The following is a 25,380-nucleotide window of genomic DNA, read 5'->3' as shown; positions in this document are numbered from 1 at the left end:
GTTCTCACTAGTTTTTATAGTATATAGCGAAGAAGATATGCTTGGTGTCTTCATTCTTGAGTTCAGGACACTGATAGCTGTAGGGTACACGTTTCTGAAGTCTTCTTCACTTTCCATCTTTTGCCAGTAGGATCTGTGTGATTTCCACTTGTCAGAGAGGGCCAGTCATGCAGAGGGATGGGACCTGTGCATCAGAGGGAGAGAGAAAACTTAAAGGGAGAAAAAAAAAAGTGTGTGTGTTGAAGGGGGGGACGAGCTTTGACTGGACTCACTCATGCTTTGACATTGATGGCCCTGGGAGAGGAGAATAGGACCAGCTACCCCAGAGGACCATAGAGAGGGAGAGAGGGGAGGGAGACAGAGGAGGGGGTGAACTGCCAGAGGCTGCTCTCAGCTTTGAAGCGGGGACTAGAAAGGGCTGAGGGCACTGTTAGCCCCCTTGAAGTGGTTTCAGCACTTGTCACTCTTTCGGGCATCGCCTAGAGCTGTGGACAGCTCCGCTCTTTCAGGATGAGGTCCCACAATGGACTCTGCAGCACTGATGCTCACCTTGATGTGGTGACTTGGATCAATAGTCAGACCAGTGAGCCACTGGCACCAGCATGTTGTGATGTTAAAAAGTAGCTGAAGTGCTTCTCAATGCCTGTGCGCCGGGCAAGTGAGAGGAAGCGGTTCCTGTCAAGATCATCTCAGCAGCACACTGCAGGCTACAAAGTACTGGAGAGCCACAATGGATCAAACTATACAAAACTGCTCTGGAAAAGTCTAAAAATGATGGTGAAATTGAAACTAAACAGATGAGAATGTATGTAAAGCTGCTTTATCAATATTTTTAAATTAACGATGGATCACATTATTATGTGTAAGGCGTCGCTTATAGTGGCGGACCCATAGAGAATTATCACCCAACTCTTCAGTTTCCCTCAGCTGCTAGCATTTTATCCTCTTTCAGCTCATTGTTTTCATTTTACAGCTCCAAAATTTACAGTTTTGGTTCACTTTCACCGCTCTTGTCAGTGTCAGCGTTTTTCTGAAAAAAAGTATCTGCTTACCCTACTGTATGCTACATGCCTAGCACCAAACAGCAGATAAAATTATCAAATGGCTGGTACATATAGCGGATCATTAAGCAGCTAAAAAGCCAGATAACAAGAGCAAAAAAGAAGGTAAAATATTGTATTTACATTCATCAGGTTGCCGGAAACACGACTCCAAATCAATGCTTATGTTGTATCTGCTGGATGTGTAAATGAGAAACTGTTTTCTAAGACGTTCACCATATCAACTTTACAAGGTGAGTTTACAGCTTGTTTCCTTTGCGTCATTTGTTGTCTCATTTGTAAATTGTTAAAACAAATCTACTGTTACCCCATTACTTCTTAAAAGTAATACTTGTAAGATATATTTTTAATCAGTATTTATTTTAAAGTACAGTGTTACAGCGTTTCCAAATTTCTTATCTTATTTATCATATACTTCTCTCTACAAAAGTGTATCTTTGCTTTAGTAGCCCAGCTCAATAAATAGCCTGAAATACTCCTGCTCCCAAAGTACCCACTAAGTACTATTAGTATTTACTGCCTGCGTTTCCTCTGGCCCCTCTTTCGGCCTCTCCTCTCCCCAAAGATAGATTACATCCAAGACAGCCTATGACCGATGGATAGGGGGCACAATGCCTGAGCCTTTGGAGAAATATGTGCTTATGAAATCATAAATATTATCTCAAACACTAATTAGCATTAAGAGCACTGGTGATTTTATTTATCAACTTTAGCCACAATTAATAACCACAGCCTTGAGAAGAGCACAAGGCAGATAGGCAGGACATGCTTGCCGCGTCAAGGCCGTAAACCCATTACACACATAGACTGATTGAGGCAGCCCCACTGGGGGAATAAGTAATTGTGCCTGAGAAATTTTAATTGCACTGAAATGCATTCTAAATTACACCACCTTGTTTTCAGACAGAACTAACATGGCTGAAGGGCTGGGATAATGGTGGAGTGTCGTGGGTCCAGTAATGGGTTGCTAAACACCAGACTACCTTGCTTTTTTTTTTTTTTTTTTACTGATTTTATCCTGTGCTTCTTATAAAACCTACACTGAGGGTTCAGCAGCGAGGCCTGGAACTTAAGTGCTAATGTTCAATGTGTAATACCGCACACTGTTTTATTTTAAGCTTAAAGCAATAGTTATAGTTGATGTTACCGTACTCCCTGTATGAGATGCTTGGTCTGACAGATCCTGTGTGTTTGAACGGAGGAGAGGAGATGGAGAGGATGAGTTAAACACAGTCTAGGAGGAAGGGGGTGAGATAACTGGGGGATACTGGGGGCTGCTGGTGGTGATGGTGGTGGGGCTACGGGTGCGGCTAATTATCTTTATTGTGCTTCCCTGGCAGTTTTTCTGTGCAGGGCTTGTCGCTGGCTCTTGTGTGGGATGCTCTCCAGAGCCCTCCTCTGTGGCCCCTGGCTAATAACCGCTGAAGGAATCACTGCGAGGTCACAAGGCTTGGCTCAGTCGTGTTTAATCTCTGTTGGTTTTATTGCACAGCCACAAATATGTGAACAAGGACTGGTTCTACTACTCTGCAACATGCCTGACTAGCATTAATTTGTAACTTATATGCTTTTTGGGTGTTTGTTTAGGCTAGGCATGATGTCTGGGTTGGGAGAAACACTCAGGCCCCAAAGGTGTGCCTCAGCTTCACCTGATTCACACGCCAAACCTCCTACTCTCTGATTCTCACTCACAATGTGGGGGGGCTTAGACAAGCCCTCTGCCTTGAAAAGTGAAGTGACCACTGGGCAAAAACAAAAAGGATTTGACAGCTCTTATGCTGTAGGAGGCAATGGCTAGATGTTGTTTTTCTTTGCGATCCATGACAAGCTCTGTGTTGAATTACCTTTCATTCAAATGCTCACATGGACGCTATTTGTCTGGTACTCACTGTGGAGTACTCTGAGAGATTTTTGATGATTTATGTTTCTCTGAGATCTCACAACCCTCTTTTGACCCTGTGGTTGTTGCTTGAGTTTGCATCACCTCCAAATATATTTTTTTTTGTGAAATTCAAGAGGGGAAACCTATCAGATGGATGAAGATTGGACTGATGTGTTTGCAGAAAATCAGTAAACAACATTAATTTCATATGAATTAATAAGAAAGTAGGAAGTGGCAATTCTCACATGAGCTTTTTTTTTTGAGTGATACTCTTATCAGGCTGATAAACTTTTGATATTAATAAGAATCGAAGTTTTGAACTGATGACTCAGTCATTTGACAGTAGGAGCTCTTGCATGCCTCGTTTTTTTTCTTATAAAATACACTTTTTGAAAGCTATACTGAATAATTTGTCATTCCCTAGTTTGTTGAGAGACCTTATTCGGGCTTCGTGCAGAGCTGTAAAATGCTGATAGGGGAGCTAGCCTGCCAACTCCGTAGCAAAGACCTCTGTACTGTACACTTCTGCAGAATTAACACAAGAGCCAGTTGATCTTTGTCGCTTCAGGGGAAAACAGACACCATAAGTAAAGCCAGATATAATCTGAAAGCACCCTGAGATCATACACTGTCTTTCACATCAAAAAAGTGTCCACATGGATATTCTTAATGGGTTTAACTTGGATTAATTATTCAAATCTTCCCCCAATGCCTCTCTCTGGCAAGTGAATCCACACAAATGGTCATAGATAAATGTTATCACTCTTCTAAATCTTTATAAGTTTTTCGGCAGAATCTGAAAGTTGATCCAAATTTTCTATAAGTTATTTGGCTGTTGAGAGTCAACTGATTTTGCATCCCTATTTTTCTCACTGTGCTGTGATATTAAATCTAACGTATGTCTTCAAATTAAATGTGTACTCCACTTGATGGTATGATGCGACAGTGGGAATACTTCCGTCATCAATGTCTTTCTTAAAACTGATTTATCACTGATTGAATTTTAATCTGTGTTGGGACAATATCTCAAAACTTTCCAGTTTACACGTAAAAATACTGGATTTATATGAACGCATGTGTCTCCTGTTCACTGATTAGGGTCATATCTCATTCCCTTTACCACTCAACATCACACGGTATATAGCACATACTAAGAATTTCAGCTTGAATTATTACATCATTAATATTTTCATCTGCTGGTTGGCAAATTCAATTTGAAGCAGAGGGCTTTGCAAAATGATGAAGAATCAGCAAAGAATTGGTCTCAGATATGAGGAATACACCCGCCTGAGATACAGAGCCATCAAAGCCCGAACAAACAGACTGAAGAACAACTCTTTCCCCAGAGCTGTAGCCTCCATCAACCCCCCACCTTCCAATACTGTAGCTGTTGAGGACTGTGGACTGTAAATATTACCACCCACCCACCCCACTCCCTAACTGCTGCTAATGCACTCCAGCACTTTATTACATACATCTAACTTGTTGTGCAATACCGTTTTTATTATTTATTATCTTGTTTTTATCTTGTTCTCTATTGCTGCTGGTCACTGAGAGTTACCAAACATAATTTCGTTGTATGCCTACAATGACAATAATGTCTTATGTCTTAACCATCAAATCACAGAGATTGTTTGACTTTTTGAAGATCCTACCACATGCGGTCTGCTTTATGAGCACAATAAAGAGGGAGCTCTGCTAAAGCTCGGCGGGGCATCCACTTTGATACCCAACCCAACATGGCTCACTGTGACAACACGTCACAGGGGGTCCCTGTGAAGCTAATCTCTAATAAGGGATGAAACGGTGCTTCTGAAGAAGCAGCTGAATGCCAGGTTGATCTTTACAGAACTGCTTTAAGACTGACTGTTAATGATGATGTCTTAAGATGGTTGAAGTCGGAGTATTAATGATGGACCCTCCACTCTGGGATCTGCTCCTGTTCAATGAGATACTGCAGTTATTTATTAATTTATTTAGTTTGTGTTATTCCAATTAAACTGAACACTGATTTATTCATGAAAAAAACCGAACACACATTTATTCATGACAAGTTAAATATGACCTGCTGGTGTCTCATAATTATTATATACTTTCTGAGAAATGATGTGACAAAATTATGAGTCAAAATTATGATATTATTTATATTCTTTTTTACAAGTGGAAGAAATGGGGTAATATACTCGTGGTCTCTAAACTCACCTCAACATTAAATATGATGATTTTTTATTAGTTCATGGCAGCTATTTTTATTTCAAAATGTCCTTTTTCCAAGTCCGTTTGCATGTCACCACCAAGACCCAATTTTTCCAAGTGACAATTTTATTTCAATTCCACTTTTCATCATAGTCTTTGTCTGTCAATCAAGACGATCAGGGCTGAGCCACATAGCTTTGGTCTGAATGAATGGACTACTCCTACAACTATCATCTTACATTTCATAATATCTTACACTCAGGCCTATATACTTAATATTAATCACTCTAGGTCCCCTTTCTTTCTAAGCAATAAGAGGTGGTGTTGCCATGACGAATTTTCCCTGATTATAATAGACTAATGGAAATGCTGCACAACCACAGTGCAGACTTGTAAATTAACAACGAAAGCAGAAGATTCATAAATGTTTATATGTAAAAATCAAACTTACATGTGCACCCAATATTTATTTATATTCAGTCTATGATTGTCAAGCTACAAACCCTTTAAAACCTTGATGCATGTCATGCTTCCCTCTCTCTCCTCCCTCGTTTCCTGTCTGATTTTCTACAATCCGATACAGGTGAAAATTTCTAAAAAAATAAACTTAAACAGCATTTTTCACCTTTGCTGAAAGGGAGAAAAAATGCACCATGGATATAGCATGCTCTTACGTCATAGTACGTGACGTTCACCGCCGCGCGCTCGAGTTGCGGGAAGGAAATCCAGAAACAACAAACATTTCACCTCGTATGCACTCATAAAATCGGTTTAATTATTCCAAACACTAATTAAACATTGCTGTAGCATTTAAAAAGCGGGGGGCAGCTTAGGGCTTTGGAAAAACTTCAGTAGTGAGTCAGTTAGCCTCATGTTTGCTAGACAGGTGAGTAGCCTACGATGTAACTAGCTTACAGCTGGCAAAATAAGCTTATGTTTGTTGTTCATAAAATGCTATAACAGTATGTATCACATATGTACTTTCATTGTGTATTGTTTAGCAAAGCGTGTCAGTTTGCACATATGAAGCTAACTTTAGCACCATGCTAGTGTTAAACTTAAGAGCTTTTTACACGCACTTTGCCCAGGGCTTAAAGCGTTGTTAGATCCTTCCTAGCCCTGTGCGAAGGGAGCTGTTAGCCCCGGGGCTAAGAAAGCTTTCATGCAGGTACATTCCAAAGTGGGCTAACCCTGACTTTAGTCTAGGGCTTGCTGGTCCTGCTCCTGAGCAGGGTAAGACCCGAGTTTTCGGGGTTATCCCCCTGAAAAAGGACTAAACATGGGCCAAATGGTGCCAGTGTGACACCTGGCTAAAGTAAACAATGTAGCAGTCACACTTCATTGAGGAATGTAAACATTCGTCGCTTGTTCCAACTAGTAGCAGTACAGTCTGTATTATACTCCCGAGCTTAGGTTAACCCTGGGTTAGCAATGTGTGTGTGAAAAGTGCTGGGTCAACTCTTAGCCCACAGCTAGTGTGGAAAGCCATTTACTGATGTCGGCTAGATACAAAAATAACTTACGCATATGCCCATTAGCCTTCATCTGAACTACTCAGTGTTGTTGCCTTGACATGTGTTGTTGCTGATGTTGTTGTAGTTTCTTGTGGCTCCCACTATGTTTGATAAACATAGTCAGAAAGTTGATAAACATACGAATGGGAAAGTATGTCTAAACCTTTGACTGGTACTGTACCTTAGGGCTAATGTTATGATTATTTTCTTCATTTGTCAATCCATTAAGCAATTGTTTATTATTATAATGTCAAATATTTTTGAGAAATGACCATTGGAATTTCCTAAAGCCGAAGGCGACATCAAAACATGTCTTGCTTTGTCCAACTAACAGTCCAAAACTCAAAAATGTTATTTTCACTGTCTCATAAGACAAAGAAAAGCCACAGATCATCCTATTTAAGGAGATGGAACAAGAAAAAAATGACTTAATTAACTATTCATTTTTCTGCAACTGAACTCTTGTCTACATGTTAAAAACATGAAAATGCTAACTTCCACAATTCTCTCATCTACAGTGGCTACCCTAATTGGAGGTGGGACCCACTCCTGACAGGTTTCACGATAAAGGTAAAAGATGAAGATAAAGGTTTGTGAAATGATAACAAGAAAACACTCTCCTCTAAAAACTGCTCATTGCTTTAGAAGCTCACAAGCAAAAAGTGTTGGGAAACAATGATGTACAGAATCAACAGTTAGTAGGCTGCTGATATTGAAACTAATGATGAGAATACATGCTGAGAAAAATATAGTTTTTGTCAGTAGACTTTTTTTGTTCATGCCTTAGCAGGAAAAAGCACAGGTGTTATTAATTACCCTTAATTATGGCTGCATTCCATTCAGGTGACATAGTTCCAGGGTCCTGGTACTGTTCATGCTGGCTCACTACAATATCTTACGCAGACACTTAATAGAGCAACAATCATTAATTAAATTAAATTATAATAATTATTAGTTACACTTGTGTTTTTCCTGCTGTGACAAGTGAAATGATCTGCTCTGAAAAGGGTTTATTATTAACTTTTTAGCTACTTTAATTCATACTTCAGTGGTCAGAAGTTTTAGCCGCTAACATTGCTTACTGTATGTGCTTGCAACAATATTTTTAAGACTGAATTTGTTCAACAAATAATCTGGCAGTTCACCCTTACTGTTCTGAGATTTATCTATTTATTTTTTTTGCTCAAACTAGTCCAAAAAAAGAAAAACAGTCCCTTTGACATGACAACTTCGTTTATGGTTAGCAGAGGGAGGACCAAATAGACAATAAATGCTGCTGATGATCTCACTGTCAGAGCCTGCCATTTCATACAGTATGTAACAGATCAAATTATGAGAGACCTTGCAGTGCTGTGCCGGGGCTCAGCACGGGATTAGGGGGCAACTATCTCAAGGCTGTGCTTCTCAGATAACCGCACCTAAAGCAACCTTTTCTCAAACACACAATTACCCGTCCGCTCCCTCCCCCAATCCCCTCCACCACCTCCCTTTTGAATTTCATCAGGGGATTAATTAGTATACAAATAAAACTTCCCTTATCTCCCTCTCGCCCTAATTGGCCTGTCTTTAGTTATGCCTGGTGAGTGTGTGTTAGTGTGTGAGAGAGCTGGGGCCCCTGTAATTAGGGTGACCGTGTTCACCTTTCCTCTCAGACACACGGGTGCTCAGGCAGCCCATAGGGAAGGTGGGGCTCTACATTGTGTTGTGAGCTCACATGAACGTGTGTGTGTGTGTGTGTGTTTGTACGTGTGAGTGAGTGTTTGGGGTATATGTGTGTGTGTGTTTGTGTGGGGGTGTTGGGGGGGCGGGGGAGGGTGCTCAGGATTATTGCTCTGCAATCATTCTTTGACCGTCCCAACGGCGTTCTCATGAGCCTGGAGGGCTTTGGGTGCTGATGGTTCCCACTGAATGGAAGGGGCATCTTACTTTTTTCATTCTCTCTTTTCTCTCTGTTCCCTGCCTCTCCCCCCTCCACAACTAAAGTGTTTATCGATTATCTTGGCCCGCTCCTCAACAACTTAATATTGGGTGACAGTGCAGTGTGTTCTCACCGTAATTAGAGTTCACCGCTGAGGTGGGGGTATGAGGTTGTGGGGGGCAATTAGAACCCTTTGTTATTAAACTTGATTCATCTTCTTCCTGCATGGCTCTGCCCTGCTCTATGCTGCTCTGGGATGCTTACCAAAGGTATTGGGCCATCCAGCCTCTTGAAATTGGCTAACCTGCAAATTATAATGTTTGGTGCTAGACCTTACAGGTCTGCTCTCCTCGCGATACCAATAATACACAGTAATAACTGTAAAGATCCCCAGTCAAATCCACTCAGATACCTGGACTTACAATCACAACAGAAGTCCTCGAGAGCCACTGACATTCCTTTACTGTACGACTGCACACAGCTTTTGATGAAAGTGTTTTATGTTTGATCATATTATTTATGACTGTACAGGTTTTATATTCAGTCTAATTATAAGTCCTAATTAATTTTAAACCTCTCAGTCATAGCTACAGTAATTTTTACATCTGCCAACGGGGTTGTGTTTTAAGTTAGCGGTGTATTTGAAAAACTTGTCGACAGATTTCATTGAGATGTGGTGGAAGGTTAGGCCGTGAGCCAAGGAACAAGTGATTCAATTTTAGTGGAGATCTGGATCCAGGTGTAGATCCAGATTTATTAACATTGTAAGATGGGCACATTGTATTATTTCTGTTATTTTCTCAACTGGGAGAGAGAGAGAAAAACATTTTTTAAAATTAAAATAACATTTTTTAGTTATTTGCAGCCCTGGCAGAGATGTCTGCTTTTTGAATGCTTTGTAGTTTCTCTACATAATAAGACAGCGGTTTAGTTTTAATGTAGTCAAAGGTCAGATCTGACTCCATTTCTATCAGCATCTGTTGTAGAGCCGCAACAATTAGTCGGTTAATCAATTAGGTGTCAACTAATCAACAACTATTTTGATAACCAATTAATCGTTTGGAGTCACTTTTTAAGAAAAAATGTCCAAACTCTCTGATTCCAGCTTCAAATGTGAATATTTTCTTGTATCTTTAGTTTTCTATGACAATAAACTGAATATCTTTGAGATGTGGACTGTTGGTTGGGACAAAACAAGACATTTGAGGATGTCATCTTGGGCTTTGGGAAACAGTGATTGACATGTTTCACCATTTTCTGATATTTTATAGACCAAATAACTAATCGATTAATTGATAATGAAAATGATCATTAGTTGCAGCCCTAAACTGCTGTGCTTTAAAGGGTATCAAAACTAAGTCAGCTGTTGTATCATTTCAGTACAGGCAGTTGTGAGTAGTGTCTCATTAGGAAAATGTTATATTTCACTTCATTACATTGACATTTAATGCAAAAGAACAAAAACACAATTATTGATATGATGAAAAGGACAATGTTATATTACATTACTGTAATTTACTGTGAGCCAAGGATCACAGCAGCAGCACTAACGAGGCTCTATACAGTCCTAAAATTAATTAGTTCATCAATTAAGTGACTTTTTGTGAAAAAGAAAGTATTACTGATACACACATCTGTATAGCTTTTTGTGCACATATGTGACGCTTAAGTTACACCTGAATTAGTAAATATAATTAGAATTAATTTTGTTGTAACTATGCAGTATGAAGAGCCTGACTAGGGGGATTTATTTATGATGCTGATGATTATATATAAGAATATAATTATATTTCAACTGAAGTACAGTTCTTCAAAAGTAGAGGAGTGCTACAACTTGTAGTCAAATCCTTTGATAAGCCAATATCTCAGTCTGAGGTTACTTAGCAACATCCAATTTATAGTAGTATTTTAGCTTGGTCCTATTGCCAATAAAAAGCTCTTCTTCTGTTTATTTTTCTCTGCTTTGTACATGACCTGTGTAAGTGTGGTGAGAGCGGGGGAGTTGTCTTTTTTTTTACTTCATAGTGTCAACTATGCCACCTTGGGGAATTTCATCCCAACGAAATTCTTGAGTGTAACCACTTTGGGACACCCAAAAAAAGAAAAGTTACACAGGCTTGACAACACCAGACTGAGACGTGATGCCAGAAAAATATGAATAGTAACTTCATTAACACTATTGCCTTTTTAAAAATGACAGTCAGGTCAATCAAAATCTTAAAATACAAAGTAGCACCTCAATAAATATTGCACAGTTCCTATTGGCCCATTCATTTGCTGTTAAAAGATATTTGGGGCAGGACTGGGGTCTTACCATTAGAGAACAAGAGTAGCTGGGGGGGGGGCTGACACTGCACACCACACCTTCCACACCCAAGTGCTCTACAGTAAGGGATCAGTGAAGGGACACCATCAAAAAAAGAAAGGAGAAAGCAAACAGTTAACAACACTATATACTGGGCCGCATGAATTCTACCACAGTGGTCAACTATAATTAAAAAGAATGCACATTAAAACACAAACACACACCACATGCGCACCTGTTTGGCCAAAGGGAGAGCACAACACAGGGGAAATCTACAAATACAAGCAGAAGAAATAGAAAAAAAGAAAAAAGTAATAATAAACAAAACAGTGAAACATAGGAAAAAATAAATAATCTTGTAACGACAAAAAACCTCCCCAAAAAACTAATCCGGCTAAACAATAAATCGGATAATATAAGTGGATCTGCAGTCCAAATAAACTACTTGATAAATACAAATTTATTGGGGCATCGCAGCCAAAATGTAGGGCACCAAGGCCAAAACCAACTGTGTAATAATTAGTGATGATTTATTTGTAGGAAGACAAAACAGTATACAAAACAAAAATTAGGAGTCAGTGTATTGAAAAACAGTAGTTTTATTAAAACTGTACTGAATATTTGATTTTTCCACAAAATGCTGTCTGATTGATTTTTAAAAAAAATGGTAACAATTCATTATGTTAATTGTTATTGTTATATTGTCATGATAAAATAAAGTCTATAAATGGGATAGGGGTGATCAAAAATAATCTGAACAAGTTTCAACACCCATGCAACTGTTAGCACTTGGGTCTGAGATCGTAGGAGCAGTCACAAAAATGACTTAAAACACTTTTTTTTACACGTTAAAACATTAAACACACTGATGAGACCTTCTCAAGGAGAGACTAGGATGAGAGCTGCCAGTCATGTAATAGCCGACAGACTCTCCTGATCTGTTTTAACTAAGAAGTGGCCAGAGAAGTGTGTGTGTGTGTGTGTGTGTTTGTGTGTTTGTGTGGTCCGTCATAGGCTGCTTTTGGGGAAAAATTTCAGAATTAGGACTAGTTAAGTTTGTAATTAGCTAACACTGTGCAGCAATATCCTGGTAAGAGATGTCAATGGTGCCGACCACCGACAATATTTTTGACTGGTTACGCATGTTGGTCTAGAGGTTAATCTGCATACACACTCCGCTAATAGCTGGACAATTATGTGTTTACAACATCAGATATTCTTTTTGAATGGATAAAGTACTGGTGTAAAACCGACTCCTACACGGAGTGTTGCATTACGGGTTGTTTGTAGCATTAATGTTGCTAGGCTAGTGAGTGTTTTTAAGTTTGTTCATAGCGAGTGTGTTCGAGTCAGTCAGCACTAAAAGTGTATCATTAGTCCAGTTTAACCTGCAGGAGTTTATAAAGACTTGTGTAATGTGTTTTTCCTGCCACAGAGGAAATAAATTCATGACGAGTGAAAACGAGTCCAAAGCATAAGCAGAAACTGAATATGTCAAGTTGCCAAATACCACTGTCACAGATGATACAGAGCTCAAAAAGACAAACAAGCAGTCTTATAAATGCTAACAGCTGGAGAAAATAATTTTGACCACTTCCCAGACCCGGGTAGGAGTGTGTGTGGCTGGTAAACTTTAAAACACAATGTGGATTAGTACTTACACTGTACGGTGTTTAGCTGCTTGTGCTTATCATGTAATGTTAATTGTTAGCTAATGGTAGCTAGCTGGTTAGCTATTAATGTTTACGTTAACATTACACATATTTGCAGGAGGGAGAAATCTTGCGCTACTGTTGTTGTCCAGCATGATGACAGAGACACTGGGAAACGTTGAGTCTGTTTTTTTACTGTGTTGCATTTAGTTTTAAATGAGGAAATCTGCAACTTTCTTTAAGGTCACAACAGCCAGTTCAAAACAGGGCATGCCAAACTGGTTGTGTGGGTAGTTAATTTTAGAAGGGGCATTACGGCCACGGCACTGGCTGTGGTGTAATTCCTGCCCTGGTCCTAGTGTGCAAACGGACAGCTTCAGTTCACTCCCACTGATGCGAGTGTGGACAGAGCCGCAGAGCCGAACCAGTTGTGGTGCAAAACAAAACACACACACCCACACACACAAAAAACCCAATACTAGTAAAAACCAGTCCATATACCGACAATATTCACAGAGTGGAAGCATGGAAATGTAGAAACTCATGCATACACACCAAAGAGAGTGAATGTGCAGCTTCCCAGCAGTGGGAGGGGGAGAGCTGCAAAGCCACAGCTCAGTCACTATCACAGCAGATCAGAGACCAAAAAGAAAAAGTTTCGTATAGCTGGAAGCCAGATAAAAGCGGCCTAAAGTTAGCAAAACAAAATTAAGCCAGCCTACCTTGACACACAAACGACACTGCGTTAAACAAGGGCATGAAGCAAGGCAATATTACTCTGGGTCTGCAGCCATGAGATGAGCAGACCACGCTGTGAAATAAAGGAGCAGAAGCAGATATGATGCCAATGGCACACGCTATGAACGTGCAGTACAAGAAAACTGTAAAAATGCACACCTTACAATTGCTGGAAGACCAGCTTTCGAGGAAAAACGGCAGACACACCAGTACGCCAAACTGTGCACACACCAGCCAGCATGGAAACCAGGCTCCAGGAAGAGGCAGGAATATAGATATAGCACTGTAATTAGGTAGTAGGCAGTATTTAGGGCACAGATGAATCATTGAATCTAGCCTGGTGACAATTTAGTGGGCCAGAAGAAAGGAAAAAACCTAATCTGCCACATAAGCACCAGGCATATTTTGAATTATATGCATAAGTATTGCAATGTCTGTAAGTGGAGACTTTCCAACACATCATGTAAACGAGAGGAAAGAGTTGAAAAAATGTGTTCTGCATTAGATTTCCCCATGCTTTGCTCCAGTGAAGCCTGGTGACTGTGTGTAAGCTGTGACTTAATTGTGGTGTAAAGGGATATTGCCAGAAATGTGGTTATTAAGTCTGTTGCACTGAAGAGTAAACAATTTACAGTTTAGTAAAACATTAGAGGATTATTTTTCTTACCACTGATGAATCAGACTTCCATGCATTGCTCTAACCACAGTATACAGTGAATAATTTTAATCTCTATTTCTAATAAATCTGCTCCATCAGTGCAATTAACATTTGCCTTGAAAAGAAATAAAATAAAATGAACAGCACTGAAGGTTGTGCTACTTTTGGCATAAATCATAACCTGCACTGATTTTGTTTGTGTTAAGTGTAACCTCAAAAAAAGTCTTGTGGGCACAGTAATCAGTTCCACCCCATGGAACACACTGCTGAGGGTTTCTCTCACAAAAATATGGTATGGTAGTCCTGACAAGTCATTTAGGCAAGGCTTGAGGTATAATATTTACATTCTTTAAAATACCATATCTACTTCACTTTAGCAAATAGTGCACCGTTTGAGACTAGTTCACAAAAAAAAAGAAAATGGTGTTGGTAGCATTAGGAAATCTAGTTGTTGGTGGTGTCGCTGTGAGCAACAATTTAGCAAAAAGGATGAACTTCAGTCCACCACCACCAATATAACTGTCAACTTTGTGTTCTTTATTCCTCCGCTGCAGCAAACATTGTTAGTTTGAAGAGGTGATGTGAGTTGACAATATTCTCCCTCCTCTCTCTTCCACTCCGGCCGCCTCCCCAACCCCTTATCCCCACCCCTCCGCCCATTCTTTGTCTCCCCCAGAGTCTCCAGGAGCTTGATATGGAGCTTATGGGGAAAAGGAGGAAGATCAATCCTGGTGTCAGCAGCTCAGCGCACATCTCTCCCAGTAACGGCAGGACAAGTGTCAGCTGGAGGAGAGGCAGCCGCCATGCAGAGAGAGAGAGAGAGAGAGTGAGTGAACGAGGGGGGGAGGGCGGGGGCATGGTGGTGTGTGTGTGGGGGGGGGTGGAGGGGGTGGGGTGGGGATGAGAAAGAGAGCCCTCTGCATGGCAGCCAAGCGAGTGAGCAAGCGAGCGGCCCAGCCCAAGGGAGTGCACCTCCAGTAGACAAAAGATCAATTCTCTCCATTTCACTCTCAGCTCCTGATAACAAGCAAAAGTTCAGCAAGCCCAGGAGCTGTCTTGCCTTTGAAATGTGCATTCTGGTGTGCTACACACATGCAGTTGCACAGTTACACTTTCATATAAGTAGCATACACACACAAACACTCACACGTTTAAATTGAGAGGCCCAGTGGTTTTAAACGTAATTATAAATAACTGTTATATATTTGTTTTGTAGACATGGGAGACAATTAGGAGTAAAGTCCAGGATACAACAGCAATGTCTAAAACAGATTTTCATTGGATTTAATGAGCACAGATAGTCGGTTTCTTTGAAATTCTGGAGTTACAGTCATTGTTTCCTTGATGATGAGAGTACGTGTTCTCCAAGTTTGTCATCTGCAATGTCCAACACTTTTGATATGTTTCTAAATGCCCTTCCCACAGCAAAAACAGCATCCTTTTAGTTTGCGTTTGGTTCAAGATAAGAGAAAACAGCACTAGACAGGAAGCTGTTGCATTTGTTCAGAATCAAAACATAATTTATGACAGTGTGCTGTGCCAAGGATGTGTGGTTTGGATCGTGATTGCGGGTAACATTGTTATTGGCAGAGGGCTACGGTCAGTCAAATCAGAAACATGCATCTTGAAGAGCTTCATTTTGTTTTCCTGCAGACACAAGTGTTATTGATAACATTCTCATTTGTGGGAGTTTATGGAATATATTGTTTCCTTCCTGTTTGTGCTGGTACTCAAGTCACAGCACTTGTTTTTGTTAAATTTTAAAGAGTTCCCTCAAAACCACATGTTTGTGGGTGAGCCGTTGGATGTTACTCATTAAAAGTAACAACTTTTTCAAACTTTAAAATTATTGAAATAAATTTGTGATGAGATGTCACATTTATATACGCAATTCCTTGTCCAACACTGACATACTCTTTAAACACTGTATGTCACAGTCTGAGCATCTAAACCTTCTGTATTTTTTCCAGTTCCCATAAAACTCTCCTTAATCTAGGTCAAGTAAAAAAACTTCTGAAACACATTGCCAAGGTTCTAGTACTTGAAAGTCAACAACCAAATTTCACGCAAAAGTGGCCAAAGTTTATCTCATTTCCCTGTTTGGTGTTACTTGATGAGTCCTCATTGTCTATTTTGATCGTTACCCTGCCTATGAAGGTCTAGAAATCTCTGCTGAATTCCAGAGAAGCTGATGTTGTGTGACAGTTCTGTAGCTGGTACTATTTAAGACAACCACAAACAGAGAGCAATTCTGTGGAGGTTAAAACCTTGCCACTTCTCATCAGAGTGAAATCCAGAGAGAGGGTCACTCTGTGTAGGTATTCAGGACAGGCACTGACCCTCTGTACCATTGTGGATTCTTCACACAGAGGCTGTGGGGCTGCTATTCAGCAAATGTTGATAGAGCTTGGAATTAGTGCTATTTTCATCCTCCCTTACAGTCTTCCTTCGTTTGGATTCCAAATGTCATAACAGTGTCTGTGTAATGTACCCAATGATTAGGTTTCTCTCAGGGACCCCTAACCATGGCCTCCAACAGATGGCCTGCACCTCTTTGTATATGCAGATTTATTCACTGGGAATGTTTACAGATATCGTCATTACATGGACATCCATAGCTAAATAGGCAGTAATTGAGGCAAAAGCTGTCATCCAGTCAGTGTTGTTTTTGTCATGTTCTGGCTGAAAGGAACAACTTGCAGAGAGGGACAGCCAGTATCACACAATTGACCTTTTACATGATTTTCAATTACTGGAGAGAGGAGAGAAACGGAGGGGTCCCTGTAGTGCAGCTGTCTCTGCTGTCTCCTCTCCAGAACATCTGCCCATCGAACGTGGCAGCGGCTTTTCTTTCTCCCTGTGAGGTCGCCTGCCCTGCCCAGGATGGGCAGGTGTGAGCTGGGCCAGGCCCCTCTGTCATTAAGCAGCCCAGCTGTGCTGTCACGTCTGGCATAGAGGCGGGTGTCATCCATGACCCTGTCTCAGCCCCCTCAGAGGGGCATACACAGACCTTGACAGGGCAGCTAAGGGTAAAGCCATGCATGGAATATCTATGAAGGACGACCATGTCGTCCCCTCCTCGCACCCTGGTGGGCGCCACCTCCGCATGCTTGCCTACCCTCCTGCCAAAGTGCAGGATGGGCCCTCATCAGCCGTGTCAGTCAATAAAAAGAGAGAACATCACACCTCCCCTCCTGCTGTGTCCTGTGTGTCTTTTCAAAGGAGAGTTGCACACTTTGAAAGGAGGACAGTGTGGTGGTAGACATTTTCACTGATGCAATGAAGAAATAAAAAATTCAATAACAACCAAATTTACTACTTTTTATGAAAACAGGCTCTTTACTTTACTACACATTTTTCAAACCACTTTATATGATTTGAATTGTTAATAAATCAGATGACAACAATACATAAAAAAAATTGCATCACTGTAGATTATTAAAATTGGGTTTGTTTGGTTTGTTCCTCTAAATTTATGTAGAAAACACTATATTCATTGTCACATCCTCAAAAACATTACGCAAAGCATTTTTTCCCTTTTTTTAAAAAAAGAAAAAGATAGTGACGTGATATGTGATATATGAGTTGAACAGTTGAGCGTATAGGTGTATACCAGTGTTGGCAACTGATAAAAGAAACTTGAGAAGATGACAATTAAACACACAAGCAGCGCTGAAATCTACTGATGATAAACTAATACCACTTAGTGTAAGTGCTGCCTTGGAAACGAGCCCCTAGTTTTGCAACCCAAGCTTTCTTGATTGATGTCAGTCAAGTTTCAATCAAATGCTACAGTATGTCTGGTGCAGGTTGCAACTTTTCACAGATTAGTCACAGAAAGAATGTAGAAAAAAAATGATATAGTATGAAACAGATGATGATACCTAGAAATCCACAGTTTGGAGTCATTGGTTAGCTGTTGCAAATGTTTTTTCTTTAAGGTAAAACATGTCAAATGTTGCGTGCTCAGTAGCCGCAGTGTGGTCGGATAATTCAATTTAATTTAGTTGGAATTTGTTTACCTGTAGTCTGTGTCATATTTTGTTTACCTAGTTTTCCTGGGACGAACATGTTATCAATCACAGACATACTGACATGCTTCAAACCTGTCTCTTGATTCAGCTTCTACACGTATCATAGAAGAAAACCAGCATCCCCAGTTAGTGAGCCGTTTGGTCCTGTGAGCTGATGGCCCAGCAGATCTGCCTGCCCAGCCTGCTATCCTGCATTTAAATGTAAGGACCTAATTCACCTCTGGTCAATGTATTTATTGACTCCTTATGTACTGACTTGCTCATTCAGCAGCAGACTGGTAATTCCATTTGATTTCTTTGGCAGAGGAAGGGACAGATATTCAGGGGAGATGGGAAGAGAAAAGTTAGAGATGGTGGACAAGAGAGAGAGAGAGAGAGAGAGAGATTCAGATATACACTGCTGACCCTAGTGGTCAGCAAACAAGACAAGAAATCTGTCCATAAGTCCATCAGAGTTTGGGATATGGAGTTTTAGTGCCACACTGAAACACAAAGACATTGTGATCAGAGCTGTGGTTTGAGCAGGAAAGGAGATCAGATGTTTTTAACTGATACTTGGAAAGAGAAGAGGTGAATTTGTATTTAGACTGGCCATGTTGCATAGTCACAGCTGTGCCAAAAGCTGATTCAGAGCTCTCAAATTTTTAAAGGCAGTAATGTTTTGCAGAAGGAGGGGCAAACAAACCTGCTTCTCATATGCCTAATCACAAAAGCAAACATGTTTTGTGTTGCATTATACTGTATAGAAGCAAATTACAAAGCATTTTGTCAGAGAAAAAAAAAATTAATTTCTATGGTAGCAGTATGTCAATAAAATATAAATGTAATGTAAACCGTGATAAGATGAGTTCATGACAATTTTACACCATTCTGCACATGTCTCCTTGAGGGCATTTTTTTAAAGGAAAAATTATAATTATTTTGCATGAATGAGTGTGAAAAACAGTCCCCTTCTTTCTATACCATAGCTTGTGATCTACATCATACTGCCATTTCCCTGCTCCTTGAAATATACATGAAATTTAAATAATTAGAGAAAGTTATGGCCCAGATTATTTGATATTCTGATATTTCTGTGAAGTCCTCTAGACTGTTGGAGACAGTAGAGGGACACATACGGGGGTTCTTCACAGTGGTCTTATCAAATTAAGCAAATATTTTCAAAGGCAGCTACAGTTATCTAAAGTGAGTGGGGTGAAATAAGTGATCATTATTAAAGGTCACTCTTGAATGTTATTTGTTTCACATTGTGGCCTAGCGTCAAAGGGGAAGCCAGTTTACTCGTGCAGGTCTGTAGGATATATGCTGAATGCAACAACTGAATTTGTTATTTACTGTATTTAGATTATCTCCATTTTTACGCAAAACATTTTAGTGTGCTAGCTTAATGGTAAAAAATGAGATTCTAAGAGATTCTGCCAGTGCCATGACTTGCAGTTTTTCTTTCCAATGGACACTGATGCGTTGGTGATGTTCAGTTATATTTGTCTTTTAAAGTAATCAATCTGAATAGTCTGGCCATCTCTAAAGTACTGCTGACAGTTTTCAAGTCCTGCTTGTCTAATATTTTGCAGCTCAGGGAAAAGAACTCTTTGCCCTGCATATTCCAAAGATTTAATTAATTATACTGTGGTTAGTCTGTCTCCTGATGTCAAGAAAGTTGCCAGAACTTCAGGAGTTATCTTTGATGGCAATCTAAGCTTGAATAACTCATGCGGATTAAGTTTTGCTTTTTCGTGCTGAATATCGCTAGAATAAGATTTCTCTCGTGTCTGCAGCTACCTTCTCTGTCAAAAAAAAAAAATCTCTTGTGTCTACAGCTTGTGCAAAAGCCTTTTGTTAGTGCCCAGAGATGAGACATCACTTCCATCACAACATTTTTTTTTTAAATTTTTGATTAGTTTATAGTTTAAAATAGACCTCACATGCAGTATGTTACTTTGATACTTGTTCTGATTTGTGAATTAGAATCTGTTTCTCCTTAAGCACAACAGCCGAGAGATAGACTGCAGTGAGATTGTCATCTAAAGACAAATCTGGGAGATGTTCCATTGTCAATAATAGAACAGCTCCTTTTGCACTACGACAGGATGAGAGACAGTTTCTGATTAAGAGCTGGAAGTCTTGAGATCAGATTAAAGTCCTATAGAAATTTAGGGATGCAACTTTAGAGACCTTAAATTTCTATTTCCAGTGGCCACATAGAGCTGTATAATTAAGTTCACAAATGTTTTTAGTCTTGAATGAATGTCATGAATTTCAAAAATCAAAACCCCTCATGTGCAATTTGCTGCATTCAAACCAGGGTGCGCACTGAATCTTCTTTTGACCAGCAAGAAGTCAAGAATGTGGTATTTGTTTGGTCATTTTTGAGTTATTGGATTTTTCTGTGTCAGTAGTGTAATTCTCAGCCTCACCTACAGTGTATACACACACACGTCTGGTGTTATTGGCAGCGCGCCTTCATCCACCGACACCTCCAGCGTCCCTGGTGGCCTTTGTCACAGAAGAAAGAGAATGATCAATATCCCAGTTAAACTAGACTTTCAAAGCTGATCGTGGGGCCTCGTTCTGGGGCCTTCTTCTTTAATGAATTTTCTTTCATTCCACACAAGTTTTTAAACATCAAACAATAAATCGGCCAGGGCACAGTAAAATATTTAGATCTATTGACTGTGTTTGAAAAATGTAGAGGGCAAAAACTCTAGTGGTTTGATGCTGATACATTCTGAACACTTTAATCCACCCGAGTGTTTCCTTTTATCTGCTTGGGTTTCTCCAAAAGAGGGGAAAAGGGCCTCAAGAATGTTCTCAAAGATCCAGCAACTCTTTCTTAAAAGCTCCTTACCTTCAATTGCTCTTTTCTAACTCAGTGAGTCTCAGTGTTCTTGGTACCAAGGCACACTTGAAAAAATATGCACGGCACATAAAGTGATTGATTCTGTGAAGAGGATGAGTCAAATCTTTGAGTGATCGCTCACCTTAAATGACATTGGGTACAGGAAAAAAATATAATTGTAAAGTAAATAAGTTAAGTAAATTCTGTAGATAATTGCCCTATCGTCAATAAAAAACAATGCCATGCTGTGTACAGCGTGGCATTGTTGAGAACATCTACTATTAAGAATTGGCAGTTTATTGTAGTAGCATAGCATTTCATCATCCCCACCCAAAAAAACTCTTAAAACAAACTGAAACAAAGAGGTAATAAAAATAAAGGGCTGCAACTATTTTTTATGATTTAGATTATTAGATTATTTAGAGTCAAAGGTGACGTCTTTAAACGTCTTATTTTGACCGTCCAGTCCAAAACCTAAAGCTAATCAGTTCACTATAATAAATGACAAAGAAAAGCATTAAATCATCACATTTTAGAAGCTGAAACCAGCACATTCTTGGCATATTTGCTTAAAAAATGACTAAAACAATATTTTGATTATCTAAATAGTTGCAGATTAATTTTCTGTCAATAGTCAATTAATCGACTAATTGTTGCAGCTTTATAAAAATATGTCTGTGGTATGGAGGCATATAACTTTACTGCTGGAAACAAGTTTTGACAAAATATCTTTATTCTGCCATGAAAGGTCCCACAAAAAGGTGTTCAGGGGGGAGTGCTGGAGTGGAGTTATTTAAAGTACCTTCTTTCTTTCAATTTTGAAGAGATAGTACAAGCCTGAGATCAAAAAGAGTGTCTTAAAATACATTATGCTGTAGAAACATTTCAGTGGGACTCAGCGAGTTTGACCAGACTACACTTCAGAGTGTTTATGTGTATTTAGTGCATTTTCCCTTCCTATGAAAACTTCAGGGTGAGTGAAATCTTTTTTTTTTTTTTTTTTTGGTCAAAGTTACATCAAGGTGAACATCAGTGCCTAGATCTGACCCCTTGTGGAGCCACTCTTCCTAATAAATTGTACTGTGTGTAAGCATGTCTTTGCATAGCTAGGATGTGTGTATGTATAATGTGTGTGTTTGGCTGGCGTGACAGCCTGGCCTTGACGTTAAACATCTGTTGGGTGATTCATTCGGCTGCGGATGTGGAGTGACACCAAGGCACATCTGCCGAGGTGCAGGCGATCCCTGCAACCTGCCCCTCGCAAGGCCCCTGCTTCACCACCCAAACCACTTTTCTGATGATTGCGTCATTTTCCCTTCTCTCCACCGTGGCTAGTTCACAAAAGTGACATCCTGCTTCTTTCCACAGTTGTGCACGCTGGAGAGCAGCAGATGCATAGCCTTGGGGAGATTTAGAAATGGCAAACATAATGAAACTCAAGAACCTGGGAAAAAAAACCATCCCAGGGAAACTTCACTTTGTCCTTTTCTTCCACGGCAGCGTTAACATAATGTTATGTTTTTTTTGCATTTTGAATGGACTTAACACATCAGAATACAGTGGACAAGATTATTTTTTATTTCGGCTCAAATTAATCATCAAAATACACCATATACTGTTTTTACTTTAGACCTGTATTCAATGAGCGTTTTCTTCAGTGTGCTTTAAGAAAAGCCATGTTAGAGTCCGGGCCCATGATAAATTTATTCCACTGAATGGAAAGATTGAGAAATCATTTAAGTGACAGATGCTTCTCTTCACTACTGTGCGGGGCATTGTAATCACTTGAATGAATACAGCTTGACTAATTAAGGTTATGCAGTTGGCTGGCTTTCTCCAAACAAAGCCCAAGTAATGTGGATTGTGTTGTAGTGCAGCCCCCATAGTATAGTACAGATGAGAGTGGAGTTGATATGTTGTTCAGTCTGATGTGTCAGTGCTGGAAAGATCAATCAGTCTAGCACTTGATTTTCAACATCACATCCATGTTTCCACTTAGCTAAAGATATAATTTTGTTGTGGGATAATAAGCTCATAAATTGATTTACTGTACTGTCTAGCTGCACCGCTCTCAGCCCTGCTGTTACCATGACAAAAACACTGAGGAATATGACTGTAAGAAATCAAACAGAAATAGCTGATGACTAACAAACACAGCCAGCGCAGAGGATGATGACTGAAATGCGTTGGATAGTCGTTCTTGAGCTTGCTGTGCATGTTTGGCACAGATAGAGTCCAAGGACGCGCAAGGCCTTTGATCCTGTCTCTGGGGCGTCCCAGATGTTCCAGCGCAGGGCAATGTCAAGTCTGGTTTATTTGCAGAGGTAATGCCCAGCCATTATATGTACAACTCATCCATCAAATAAAAAGGAACATTTCAGGAACGCTTTTTTCTTTGCACGACTGAGCAATTGAGGTTTGTCAGTGAAGGCAGTCTTGATAGACCGTAACCACATCTTCAGCTACATGTGCTTTAAAGGGCCCAGGACACGATGTTTAGTCGGGGCACACATGGGACATTTCCTCTCCTCGTTAATGCAGATGTCTGAGGATATTATATATCATTTGAAGTAAAACTAAATGTAATATTTCATCTCCATACATATCATTGAAGTAGATGCTGTCCTTCCTGAAATCACATAATAATTTTAATCATAAGGAACTCATTTGAGTGCACTCTTACTGATTGAACATCTTTGTGAAAAGTCTCAACCAGTAGGTGGCAGTATGATACCTGAATCTGCAACTTCCTAAATCAAGACTCATCAATCATCACTAAGAATAAGCAGCCTGACTATTTGACAACTTGAAATATACAATAAAATTTGCTGCAGTTATTATATACAAGGTGATATATTTAACCATTATTATTATTTTCTGCTGTTACAGATCAAACATCTATATTTATATGCAAAGTGTGATTTTGCATTTTTATCACAATATAGAATTAAAGCATTCACATTGCAGTTATGATATTTTACTGAGCAGTAACTTCAGGTGTAGCAATAAATCTAAAAAGCAAAGGGAAAAATATAAATATAAAATAAAATACTGTAGCACCTGACTAAAAGATCAGGCTGAATTTTTGGATCCATTGATTAAATTGTGAACAACATGCTCCAGAGTGTTTTCCAGTCAGCTTTATATAATATAACGAAGGTTAGTGCTCAGCTAAAAACCACATCCGTCTTTTGGCTTAATAACTAAAATATAGCATCATGAGATACTGAAGATATTAAGTATGTTTTTTGATTTAGACCTCTATTGTTTTTTTGTTTTTTTAGATTTTTAAGAGATTAAGAAAAAAATCTTTGTTCTCTTTTTAAGGAAAAACAGTAAGAAAAAAAATACAAAAAATCTTAAATACACCTTACTAATATCAGAAAAATATTCACTGATCTCAAACCTTTTGCCTTCTATCAAATGAAATTACTTCGGCAGTTCATCTTCATAATAAAATATTTCCAACACTCTTTTCCACTTTGCAACCCCAGTGCAGTATTTATACTTAATGCTTGAAATCTTTTGTAAATGCCTTTTTTTTAACGATATTGACAGTATCACTCTCCCAACTGGCAAGGTGAAGGGATAGGGAGTTTGTGTAACGCAAATGTGACACCATTTCCCCTCTAACTATAACTTCAATCCCCACTGAAAGCAATTAAAAGGTAGCTGAAATTCAGAGGACCTAATTTCTGAGCTTGTTGCTTCAGCAGTCCTAACACAATAAATTCTCTTTGTTTGTTTAGCAACTGAGCTCAAGGTGGACTTTATATTGACTCTTGTCGAGTCGCAAAATGATGAAACTTTGTGGCTGCACTTAAAACAACAGGCCTGCTGGATCAGGTGATATGAGAGGACACTGAATATTTTGTAGCTTATTAAGTTAGTTCTCAAAATGTATTTCCTACAGTTTTTTTTTTTTTTTTTTTTTAAAGGAAAGTGGTTGCACAATCTGCTACATTCACTGCCTCTACTCAGAATTAGAGATTTATTTTCTAAGGAGGAAAAAAAATCAATTAGTGCTAAATTTATTCATGGATTTCTGCGATCAATGCGAGTCCACTCAGAGGGGCTCGGTGGGACCCAGTTCATCCCAGTTAATGTGTTTGAAGGGGAATTACCATTGATGTTGTTTTCTCTTCCTCTCAGGTCAAAGAGCATCTCGGAGCTGTCACGGCCTGCCTGCCACACGGGAGGAACCTCCAGTCCTCACTGTTACCCACAAGGCACCTGGACAGGAGGGAGTGGCGGTTGATGTGAGGGAAAGACAATCAGGTTGGTTGGCTGTACTGAATCTAACATACCCACTGTCAGGGAGTCTCTTACTAGAGCTAATTGTGAATCCAATCAAGGCTGGGAATACTGCCTATTGATTTACCCCACTAAACACACACAATAAACAAATACAGAGGGAATACATTATGTGTGAATTAACTCACAAATGGCTTTCACGTCCACAGAATTTTCATATAATCTACAGTAGCGCTCAGTGCACTCCTATTATACTGGTCTGCTAGGTTAAAAAACAGCTGTACCTCACTCTCTCTTAATTGGCTGCAACCACTGTAATTTTAATTCAC

General features: G+C 39.6%; 1 long non-coding RNA gene across 1 annotated transcript; it reads right to left on the bottom strand.

Moving 5' to 3' along the window:
• On the bottom strand, window positions 1-25,008 carry LOC121909710. The gene is made up of 3 exons (XR_006099507.1): window positions 24,922-25,008; window positions 20,376-20,454; window positions 1-184 (listed from the first exon to the last, which is right to left on the bottom strand). It is a non-coding gene; the product is annotated as an uncharacterized LOC121909710 (long non-coding RNA).
• Between the last annotated feature and the right edge of the window lie 372 nt (window positions 25,009-25,380).

This window comes from Thunnus maccoyii, chromosome 2 (assembly GCF_910596095.1).
Source record: "Thunnus maccoyii chromosome 2, fThuMac1.1, whole genome shotgun sequence".
NCBI lineage: Eukaryota > Metazoa > Chordata > Actinopteri > Scombriformes > Scombridae > Thunnus > Thunnus maccoyii.
Note: the sequence above shows the minus strand (reverse complement) of the source record. Positions and strands in the feature narration are given on the sequence as shown.